The sequence below is a fragment of the Somniosus microcephalus genome, chromosome 5, assembly GCF_052327205.1.
Source record: "Somniosus microcephalus isolate GS21.2 chromosome 5, FLI_Smic_1.0, whole genome shotgun sequence".
NCBI lineage: Eukaryota > Metazoa > Chordata > Chondrichthyes > Squaliformes > Somniosidae > Somniosus > Somniosus microcephalus.
Genome location: NC_140991.1, coordinates 286,021,670 through 286,033,930, shown reverse-complemented (window position 1 = coordinate 286,033,930; position 12,261 = coordinate 286,021,670). Strand labels below are relative to the sequence as shown.

General features: G+C 41.8%; 1 protein-coding gene across 2 annotated transcripts in view; it reads right to left on the bottom strand.

Annotated features, from left to right (window-relative positions):
- The window catches only part of zdhhc11 (zDHHC palmitoyltransferase 11), a 126,145-nt gene that overhangs the window by 99,608 nt on the left and 14,276 nt on the right, over positions 1-12,261 (bottom strand). The window lies entirely within an intron of this gene.

The following is a 12,261-nucleotide window of genomic DNA, read 5'->3' as shown; positions in this document are numbered from 1 at the left end:
AGGTGCACAAGAAGCTAGAGTCGGAGGAACGTAGAAATCTCGGAAGGTTGTGGGGCTGGAGGAGCTTACAGAGATTGGGAGGGGGCGTGGTCATGGAGGTATTTGAACACCAAGATAAGAATTTTTAAAATGGAGGAGTTGGATGACCGGGAGCCAAAGTAAAGACATTAAACTGAGGCCCCATAAAAAATCCCTTGGCACTGTGTGAAGAGGAGCAGAGGAGTTCTCCCCAATGTCGTGGTCAATATTTATCCCTCAACCAACACCTAAAAAACAGATTATATGGTCATTGCCGTTTGTGAGACCTTGCTGTGGAAAAATTAGCTGCCAAGTTTCCTTATGTTACAACAGTGACTACACTTCAAAAGTACTTAATTGGCTGTGAAGCGCCATGGGACATGGAGGTCATGGAATATGCAATAGGAATGCAAGTTCTCTCTGTCTTTCCCTTCCCTTCCCCTCGCCCCAGAATAGCTCTTCCACAAGGAGCATTATCCTACTGAGAACAGCTGGAAGTTGGCCATCATTTTGTAGGTGAGCTCCCACCAATTGAAGAACTGAAGTTAAGAATCAATTGGTGCGTGTGCGTGTTGAGGGGTCTTTTGCAATGGTTGGGACAAGTCCCCATTGTCTGCAGCATGTGACCGATCCACTTCTGTAAGTCCAGGCGACCCACACCCCCCTAGGTCCCTAGAGGCCCTTCAAGACCAAATAAAAAAACTACAAAGAAATGTTCAGCTCTGATAAGAGGCAGTGGTTATGATTTTTTCAAAGAGTCAATCCCCTTCAGGATTGGGTGAAGGATTCATCCAAGCTTCCAATCAGAAAATTGATCTCTCGAAAATACAGGGGGGGCGGGTTTATCCTCATTTTCCAGCCCACTCTCCAAGAGTTTCATCGGGATTCCGCCTTAGTCCACATCAGAATCTCAGGGCTCCATTTTGTAGCCAGAACTCCATTAGGAACTTTAACATTAAAAAATGTTGGGCATTATGGGAGCACCTTCACCACATGGACTGCAGCAGTTCAAGAAGGCGGCCCATCACCACCTTCTCAAGGGCAACTAGGGATGGACGGCTAGGGTGGGCAATAAATGCTGGCCTTGCCAGCGACTCTCCCGTCCAGAGAATGAATTATGGAAAAAAAAATAGAAATCTTTGCATTTTGTTGACATATTGCTGTAGCACAGCCAGAACTATCAATACATTTACTAACTCATGACCCAATAGTCTATACAGACAGCAAAAAAATGTACAAAAGGAAAGTAGGTAAATGAAAAAAGTGTAAATAAACTACACAAAGAAAAAGAATCATTAGGCCAGATCTTGATGGAGCGGGGTATGCCCAGTTAAGACTTTTTTTCTGTACCCTGCAGCTCAAAATATTTTTGCGCCGTAACTTGCTGGGACTGCGAGCTGATAATGATGTGGCGAGGGCAACAGGGCATCTGGGACCTCAGTAAATGATGGGACCAACAGTGTATCTCCTTAACCAATGAGATTTAAGGTTTGAGAAAGAATCAGAGGAATGATGGAGGATTACAGTCAAATCAGGTACAGAAAGAGGGGGAAATAAAGAGGGAAAGAAATATTGGACAGAGAGAAAAAAAAGGAAACAGTACTTATGCTGTTAGTTATGTGCCCTAACTTTCTGGAACGAGTTTAATGGGCAATTAATGTGCAAATCCAACAAGTTGTTAAAAATAACGGGGAGGCGAAGGGCGAGATGTCATTTTTGCGAAGCAAACAGTGGAGCGGTGTAAATCAACCAGGAAGTTCTGAAGATTCGCAACTCACAGCGAATCTCTCAATCCCCTGAATTTGCTGGCCAGTTTGCACATTAATAATGGCGTGTATCGTTATCACGCTATTATTTGTCCAGCAAGTTCCAGCCCACATTGTTTGCTCCAAGACATGTCACAACAAAAAGACTGTCACAACATAAAGTTTCACCCCACAGTTGCACCATCACATTTCTCCACATTCGATCTATGATAAATCTTGACCCTTGATAATGGCCAACGGAAGAAGAAATAAATTGCACAAAGACCTCTATAGAGCATTTTCTCATACCATGTAAACTGTATACTGATGCAGTAAGTATGGGTGAAAACAGGAAATGATTAGTGGTACTTGCATCATTAAAGCTTCAACTAGTTTATGACTCATCAATGTACCATTCTTTTGGGCAGATTTTAGCACTGTACAAAAAAAAGATTCATTTATAGTGGACACATTTTAGGATTTAGGTCCCAAACCAACTGCATATTGTAAGTGAGTATATTCTATGCAGTTCATTTTCATAACCATTCCCCCTAAATGCACCTTATAGGCAAGTGCACACTATATACAGAAATTTACAGTATTCCCCATCAACAACTACATTTTTACTGAACTACAAGTCTCATGGCATGATCCTGTTGTACAGTACACTGATGATGCAGTATGTACAAGAGAGGAATGAGTCATTGCCCTGGACATAGCTCAATTATTGCAGCGTACCTATTCTATTGTAGTAAAGCAGCACATCACTGCTACATATACAATAGAAGCCAATTCGGGAGAGACTCCCAAATATTAAAATGAAGGAAATTGCAACACAAGTACAATATATTTTAAAACCAGTAGTTAATAAGTTTAAATAATTAATTTTATGGCGATTCAGTTTTCCTTTGCTTGTGTCCCCCTTGATCTAATTAACTCGCTGCACCTGTCACTATATTACATTACACTACACAGAGTAGTAAATAGCTAATTAACTAAACTGGAGTAACAAAGCAGTGCATGCGAGATCAAGAGATGACCAGAATGGTAAAAATGAAACCTCGAGCATTTTATGTATTTCTGTTTGATGGAGTTCACCGCGATCAATGTAAAATAAAATGACGCTCCATTCACAATGCTATATACAGATCCTGATTCTGCAGATCACTTATAAAACTCAAATGGAACAGTGATGCCGCAGTAATAAAACTGCACTCAGTGCTTCAATTTTCTAACTGTACAAAGCAGGGACTGACAAAATGAAAACTTCTGCTTCCAGTTCCAAAGCACATAATTGCCCATCGCCCAACTAAGTCTAGTTACACCTTAAATATGTTCAATTGTTGCACACAGTTTAGCTATGGGAAACAATCTCAGGACCACAGTGATCGAGTTACGCAGCCAATTCAGGTCAAGCTTACAACCCAAAGAGTCCACAGCATCTTCCTGTGGCATTAGAGAATCTTTGAACCACTTGTCGAATACATATTGATGACAGCATGCCATAAAAAAGTCAGGGTGGTGTACGACTTGGAGGCGATGGTGGTCCCATGCACCTGATGCCCTTGTCCTTCTAGGTGGAGGCGGCCATGGAATTGGGAGGTGCTGTTGAAGAAGTCTTGGCGAATTATTGCAGTGCATCCTGTGGATAGTACACACGGCAACCATGATGCTTCAGAGGTTGAGGAAGTGGATGTTTGAGTTGGTAGAACTTGGAAAGGAACAAATACCTTCTGATCCTGGTTTGAATTGCCAATGCTAAACAGAAAGAGAACTTGGGACAAAAAGTTCATGTGGACAGCAAATGGAACTTCTCCTTTTGCAGGAGATCTACTGTCAATGGCAGGGCATAATTAAAGGCACAACTCAGATTGAGACAGAATGGGGACGGGGAGAGAATGTGGCGCTCCTTCAATTAGACCACTAATTTTATTCTTTTGCAATGGTATACAACACCTACTTTCAGCCAGCCAGTAATGGTTGTCCCAAGTTGATGGGAGACCATCTGAGAGAAAAAACATTCAAGTGGATGAGAAATATTTTCCTCTCTACATGTCATCCAAACAAGTCCACACCTGGTTCAAAACTAGTCCAAATTTGGACAACTCTGGTTTTTAAAAATAGACCCAAGATGACCTATATTGTATCATTACTAGGCCATTAAATTAATTTGATATCTATCCCGACAAACAATTCCTCAAACAATTTTTCCATTCTCAAACGGTCTTCAGTTTTATATAGGTAGACATAGGTAGAAAGAGGGATGAGGTCCTGCAGGCAGATTTTAGGGAGCTAGGAAAGAGATTAAAAAGCAGGACCTCAAAAGGTAGTAATATCTGGATTACTCACAGTGCCACGCTCGAGTGCTGTTGGGGAGGGTTTAAACTAAGTTGGCAGGGGTGTGGGCACCAGGATGAGGCATTAGAAAGGAGAAACAAAGGGCACAAAGGGTTGGGAGAGACGAATAGCACTAAAGCAAGAAATAGTAAGGTATTAGGTGGGGTCAGACTAAGAACACAGGATGGTCTAAGATAGGTTTACAGCACTGTAAACCTAAGAAGCATAGTAAACAAGGTTGGTGAGCTGCAGGAGCAAATAGCCACATGGGAATATGATGTCATGGCAATAACAGATGCCTGGCTCAAAAAAAGGGCAGGATTGGGTATTAAATATTCCTGGATATAAGGTGTTCAGGAAAGATAGGAGGTGGTGTGGCAGTATTGGTTAAGGAGAATGTTACAGTGCTGGAGAGAGGGGAAGTCCTGGAGGGGTCAAGGACAGAATCTATATGGCTAGAGTTAAGAAATAATAGAGGTGCCATTACACTACTAGGTGTATTCTATAGGCCACCAACTAGTGGGAAAAATATGGAGGAGCAAATTTGCAGGAAAATTACAGAGAGATGCAAGAACTAGAGTGTAGTGATCATGGGGGACTTCAACTATCCTAATATAGACTGGGGTAGTAATAGTGTAAAGGGCAGAGAGGGGAAAGAATTTCTGAAGTGTGTTCAGGAGAACTTGCTTGATCAGTACTTTTCCGGCCTACCGAGGAAAGAAGCATTGCTGGATCTGGTTCCGGGGAATGAAGTAGGTCAAGTGGAGCAAGTGTCAGTAGGTGAACATTTAGGGAACAGTGATCATAGTATCATAAGGTTTAGATTAGCTATGGAAAAGGACAGGGAGCAATCTAGAGTAAAAATACTTAATTGGAGGAAGGCAAATTTCAGTGGGATGAGAACGGATCTGGCCCGGGTAAATTGGAATCAAAGATTGGCAGGCCAAACTGTAGTGGAACAATGGGCTGCCTTTAAAGAGGAAATAGTTCGGGTACAGTCGAGGTACATTCCCACTAGGGGGAAAGGTAGGGCAACTAAAGTCAGAGCTTCCTGGATGACAAAAGAGATAGAGAGTAAGATGAAGCCAAAAAAGAGCATGAATGACAGATGTCAGGTTGAGAATATATCGGAGAATCAGATTAAATATAGAAAGTTCAGAGAAGTGAAAAATAAAAATAAGAGGGGCAAAGAGAGGGTATGAGAATAGAATGGCAGCTAACATCAAAGGGAATCCAAAAGTCTTCTATAGGCATATAAATAGTAAATGGGTAGCAAGAGTGGGGGGGGCTGATTACGGACCAAAAAGGAGACCTACCCATGGAGGCAGAGGGCATGGCTGAGGTACTAAATGAGTACTTTGCATCTGTCTTCACCAAGGAAGAGGATGCTGTCATAGACATAGTAAAGGAGGAGGTAGGAGATACTGGATGGGATAAGAATTGATAAAAAATGAGGTACTAGAAAGGCTGTCTGTACTTACAAGTAGATAAGTCACCAGGACCGGATGGGGTGCATCCTAGGATGCTGAGGGATGTGAAGGCAGAAATCATGGAGGTACTGGCCATAATCTTCCAATCCTCCTTAGAAATGGGGGTGATGCCAGAGGACTGGAGAATTGCAAATGTTACACCCTTGTTCAAAAAAGGGTGCAAAGATAAACCCAGCAACTACAGACCAGTCAGTTTAACCTCGGTAGTGGGGAAGCTTTTAGAAACAATGATCAGGGACAAAATTAGTTAAAGAAAGCTAGCACGGATTTGTTAAAGGTAAATCATGTTTAACCAACCTGATCAAGTTTTTTGATGAGCTAACACAGAGGGTTAATGAGGGCAATGCAGTTGACGTGGTGTACGTGGATTTCTAAAAGGCTTTCGGCAAAGTGCCACATAATAGGCTTGCCAGCAAAGTTGAAGCCCATGGAATAAAAGGGACAGTGGCAGCATTGATATGAAATTGGCTAAGTGACAGGAAATAGAGAGTAGTGGTGAATGGTTGTTTTTTGGACTGGAGGAAGGTATACAGTGGTGTTCCCCAGGGGTCGGTACTAGGACCACTGCTTTTCTTGATATACTATATTAATGACTTGGATGTGGGTGTACAGGGCACAATTTCAAAATTTGCAGAAGACACAAAACTTGGAAGTATAGTCAACAGTAAGGAGGATAGTGATAGACTTGAAGAGGATATAGGCAGACTGGTGGAATGGGCGGACACGTGGCAGATGAAATTTAATGCAGAAAAGTGTGAAGGCATACATTTTGGTAGAAAGAATGAATGAGGAGAGGAAATATAAACTAAAGGGTACAATCCTAAAGGGGGTGCATGAACAGAGAGACCTAGGGGTATAAGCGCACAAATCGGTGAAGGTGGCAGGGCAAGTTGAGAAAGCAGTTAAAAAAGCATACGGGATCCTGGGCTTCATGAATAGAGGTATAGAATATAAAAGCGTGCAAATTATGATGAACCTGTATAAAACACTGGTTTGGCCTCAACTGGAGTATTATGTCCAATTCTGGGTACCACGCTTTAGGAAGAATGTGAAGGCCTTAGAGAGAGGGTGCAGAAAAGATTTACGAGAATGATTCCAGGGATGAAGGACTTTAATTACGTGGATAGACTGGAGAAGCTGGGGTTGTTCTACTTGGAGCAGAGAAGATTGAGGAGAGATTTGATAGAGGTGTTCAAAATCATGAGGGGTGTGGACAGAATAGAGAGAGAGAAACTCTTCCCATTGACAGAAGGGTCAAGAACCAGAGGACACAAATTTAAGGTGATTGGCAAAAGAACCAAAGACGACATAAGAAAAAGCTTTTTTATGCAGCGAATGATTAGGATCTGGAATGCACTGCCTGAAAGGGTGATGGAGGCAGACTCAATCACAGCTTTCAAAATGGAGTTGGATAAGTATCTGAAAGAAAAACATTTGCAGGGCTACGGGGAAAGGGCGGGGGGAGTGGGTCTAGCGGAGATGCTCTGCAGAGAGCTGGCACGGGCTCGACGGGCAAATGGCCTTCTTCTGTGCTGTAACCATCCTATGATTCACTCCCCAGAATAGAGAGACACAAAAACTGACACTGCATCACTTCAAAAAATAATTTAGCATCTACTTTAGGGTTTATAAGTGTCTTTCATTTAAGGGTTGAGAATTAATCCATCTTAATTCACTGCAATATCCACTGCCTAACTTCTATTTTTACAAGGTTTTAGGGCATGCACATTTGATGGTGCACCAAGGAGCATGGAACAAAAGCAAAAGGTATAGAATGAGAAAGAGCCATTAAAGCCACCAAGTCCACTCTTTGATGGATCATGTACATTCCAAATCAGTCATGGACTTTACCCATTTCATCTCGTGAGGAAAGATCCTACAATTTCTACACGTCTCCCAAAGATAAATCAAGCAAAGCTCCAGACTATCGTTCTAGTCTTGAACTCAACATTAAATATCCCTAACCAACTACCTTCTTGGCGGGACACTTCCAGACGCCCCGTCAGTCCAGTCATATTCCCAAGCAGATATTCATCTCCATGTTGTCAAGATGTTAACTAACGGAGTAATACAGTAGCTGTTTTGGCTGGAGCTTATGCCACCTACTTACTATTAGGAGTTAAATTCCATCAAAATTAAATCTTGAACCTTGCTTTAGGTTCGTTAAATTTATACTTGTGCATTGTAATTGAGAAGTTTCAAGTCATGGCAAGTCAAGTTGCCTTTGCCTCGGTTTGGTAACTTATATTCAAAAGGGTTGGCTCATTTTGGCTTCAATACCTTAGAAAAGGAATCCCCCTCATTATCGCTCAGGCTTTCCACCAACAGTTTAATATGCATTCACAATGGAAAGGTAGTTTCCATCGAGTCTGCTATACTAAACTTGAGCTCATCCAAAACTCTACTGCCCGTATCCTAACTCATATCAAGTCCCACTCACCAATCACCCACGTGCTTGCTGGCCTACATTGGCTCCCAATCCGGCAACACATCGATTGTAAAATACTCATCCTGATGTTCAAATCGCGCCCCTCGCCCCACCTTACAACCCTCAAGGGATCTCTATACTCCTCCACTTCCGGTCTCTTGCGCATTCCTGATTTCCTTCGCTCCACCATTGGCGGTCATGCCTCCAGCTGCCTAGGCCCTAAGCTCTGGAATGTCCTCCCTAAACCTATCCGTCTCTCTATCTCTCTCCCCTTCTCCAAGACGCTCCTTAAAAATCTACCTGTTTGACTAACTTGTCCTAATAACTCATGTGGCGGAGTGTCAAATTTTTGGGATAACATGCTACAGGACTAACAATCATCTCTTAACTAGGATATATTACAACAGTAATCCTCAGGATTCCCACCAGATTCTCCTATCTACTCTGAAAGGTGATAAATATCACACTGTTGAGATACCGCGGCAAACGTGGGAGTTGAGACCAGAGTTGATGGAACACAACTGCTTTAATTTACATCATGGCAAAACAAGAGAAGTTAAAAAGCCCGCGCAACCACTTAAATACTCCCCAGACAGGAAGTGCTCCCGGCAGCCTGTCCCTGCGGGAAACAAGTTGCCGGAGGAAAGGGCCCACGGCTGGGGGCGGCTGCTGCCGGCAGTGCGCCTGCGTAAACTGTCCGTGCTGCCGTGAGCGGATTATGTCCAATGGTGGCGTGTCGCCACAACACCATCATTATGTTCAGGTTAAAACTAATAATCAGATTTTTTTTAAACTAAGACATTACACAGAATCAGTACAGCAAAGCAAAATACTGATGGTACAGATACTTAGAAAACAAAAATAGAAAGTCCACAAGGAGTTACAATGTCCTTTTCTAGAACCCATTTCTTATTCAGTGCATCACACAGCTATATATATTAAATCTTTCTCACTCCCTTTATTGGCCAATGTTTTAACCATGTTGCTATATCAGTCGGACTCATTAGTGTGAAGAATGGATTCAGACAGCTTTGGAGATAAAGCCATAGATTTGCATCGCTCCACCATTGGCAGCTATGCCTTCAGCTGCCTAGGCTCAAAGCTCTGAAATCCCCTCCCCAAAACTCTGCCTCTCCACCTCTCTTTCCTCCTTTCAAACACTCCTTAAAACATACCTCTTTGGCCAAGCTTTTGGTAACCTGTCCTAATATCTCATATGGCTCGGTGCCAAATTCAATCTGATAGCACTCCTGTTAAGCTCCTTGGGACATTTTACTACATTAAAGATGCTATATAATATAAGTTGTTGCTGGATGTACCAGGAGGGACAGATGGGAGTGATGTTCTGCAGTCAGACAAATGGTTAGAGTGTGGACATGGAGCTGGGATGCAATGAGGTTCCTTCCAAAGCAAGTGGAGCAAATGCAGTGACTCTGAGTTACAGAGTTAATGGTGGGAGAATCTTGGAGATGATCAGAGGAAGGTGTTAAAGCTCTCCTGTTTCACAGAACTCTCGAGAATATCATAGGAGACATCCCAGTATTTACAAAAAGAGATTCAGGTCTGCAGGTACTTCAATACAAGGTAAATATCTAATTAGAATTCAAATGATACTCATACTGTGACATGAGGCGGTTTAAAGGCTATACCATCTTCAACCATGTCTAATCAAGAAACTTGCAATGAGACACTTGACCATTGGGCCCTCCCATCTTAGAGCAGTTTTCAGTAAATTCCACTGATTCACATTGAAAGGCCAGTGAAAAACTACATAATCTGAGATAGACATCTGGAGAAGTGATTCATTGTCTTATATTTAATAAAATTAACTAATTACCTGATTAAATAATTGTTACTTTCTCCACTGCATTAAAATGTTTAATATCAAGCACTATCGCCACGTGCAAATGCCAACACAAGTAAAATCTCTTGCACCCACCTTTATTGAAGTCAGTCGGTCTGAGCTGGGGTAAAGAAGAATGTTGCAGTGAACTAGCGGGATGGAAAGTGAGGAAAATACCTCCATCTTTTGCTACACTCACTCACCATACAAGTGATGAAATGTTGCATCTACCTGCATATTATGTCATGACAAGCTCATGTCCCACTGCATTTACAGTGTAACTACATGTTTTAAGACTGTATCTAGGGCCATTTTATTTAGTGATCAGTTGTTTTTGGGCTGGGTCATATTTTGCTACTTTTCTAGGTTGGTGTGTGTGTTTCACAATTCTAAACCCGCACGTTCTCCGAACATGCTAGAATAGTAAATGAGTAAGCAGTGAGTAAGCAGTACTTGTACAATAACAGTTACACTACACAGCTTGGATTGATACAGAATGATCTCAGCTTCATATTGATGCAAACAAACTGTACTATAATTGAGGTTTGAAGTCGCCCTAATCAAATTTACACAAGAGGTGTCAGACCACCCCGAGGTAGCAATCTCTAGTTTCCCTGGCCTCCAAGTGGCACAGGACTTGCAGCATAACTCAAGTCTCTTAATCCAGCATCACACTCAAGTACAGTACTGGTATCAAATCTGTGCGACACGTGCAGACTCTACATCTAAAAGTAACTGCAGAAGAACTAAAATAATTTAAAAGAAATACAGACTCGCACACAATTTTTCAAGCGACATTATGATCTTTGTATTTACAGTTTTGGCATCTTGCCTGCATGGGAAGGTTAAAGGAACTATGCAAATAATATCATTCCCCTGCAACCAATGAGCATCAAGAGGAACCAATAGCAGAGCTAAAACAAAGAAGTGTTTTACTGCCCCCCAATCACCAACCGTGAACAGAAACCCAAACCACCATCAACAAAAACGCAAAGTAGATGTTGAAGGGTAGTATTTCCCCGCAAATAACCCATGATGCATCCATAATTGGGTGCACAGTTGCTCGTTTCATGGCTCTTCAGGGATGCAACCTTTAAGCCTCTCAAATCCATCTGGAGGAGACAATTGCTGGCAGTCCTAACCCTCCTTTTGAAAAGGACGAGATCAGGAACCTGCCTTGTGGAGAGATCAGGGATTTGAATTTGTTGACGCCTTTTTGAATTTGTTAAATGGATAAGATAGTGTACACAAGAACAGATGCCGAGATAGAAAGGATTAAATAAATGTCTTAATAGTCACACCCAAAACATTAACTTTTCCAAATTCTCAAGTTTTCCTTTGGAAGTCAGTCTGAAGTTGAACAATCAGCTTTGACCCATAGCCAAACATCTATACTACAGGCTACAGAACCACTGTTTGGTATTTTAAGAGATGGTTTAAGTTATTCTTTAGGAAACTAAATACTGTAAGGGCTAGGTGCGCTTCCTTACAACTTTTCTGAACATGTAGACTTCTACTCTTCAATTGCTCCATTTCTAAATTGTCTTTAATTGGTTCTATCAATATAAATGGAGCCCAAATAAGAAGGGGTAATGAATTTCATTAAATTTAGTAAAGAGGAGATTTTCTGGTACATTTTAGCAGTTAGATAATTCAAAAAGAAACTTCCCTTTTTTCTACTAATTCATTTCTTTTAATGGATTTTAATATTTTATCAGCAACCTGAAAACTACACCAGAAGCTTCCTCAAGCAGATGACTACTCATCTGTTAGCGCTCAGTCGTGCTGCTAGATAGAACCCTTTTGGGACAGAAATGACCCCCTATAAACTTCTATTGTTGATTAGATTTAAGGTGAAGACTACGCTTAATGTAGAGTATGTCACCCCCATTCACAAATTTAAGACCTTCCAACCGAGGAGGAGATCTTGGAGGTGCCATCTTTCGGATGAATAGTTAAACTGTGGCCTTCGCCTAACCTCTCAGGTGGGCATAAAAGATCCTATTTGAAGAATAGCAGGGGAGTTCTTCCAAGTGTTCTGTTCACTATTTATCCCTCAATCAACACCTGAAAAAACTGATCTGGTCATTATCTCATTGCTGTTTTAAGAGCTTGCTGTGCGCAAATTGGCTGCTACATTTCCTACATTACAAAAGCGACTACATTTCAAAACATACTTATTTGGCTGTAAAGTGCTTTGGGATGTCCAGAGGATGTGAAAGACGCTATATAAATGCATGTTCTTCCTTTGCCTGCTAATCCCTGCTCCAGGGAACTACAGAGACCTGACATTCCGGGTCTGGTCAACAGTAAAGAGAGACACAGGTCAATGGCAGGTCTACCATGAGAAGTTCCCACTAGGGCAGCCAACCAGGATCCTTTTCAGTCCTGGGTTCTGAT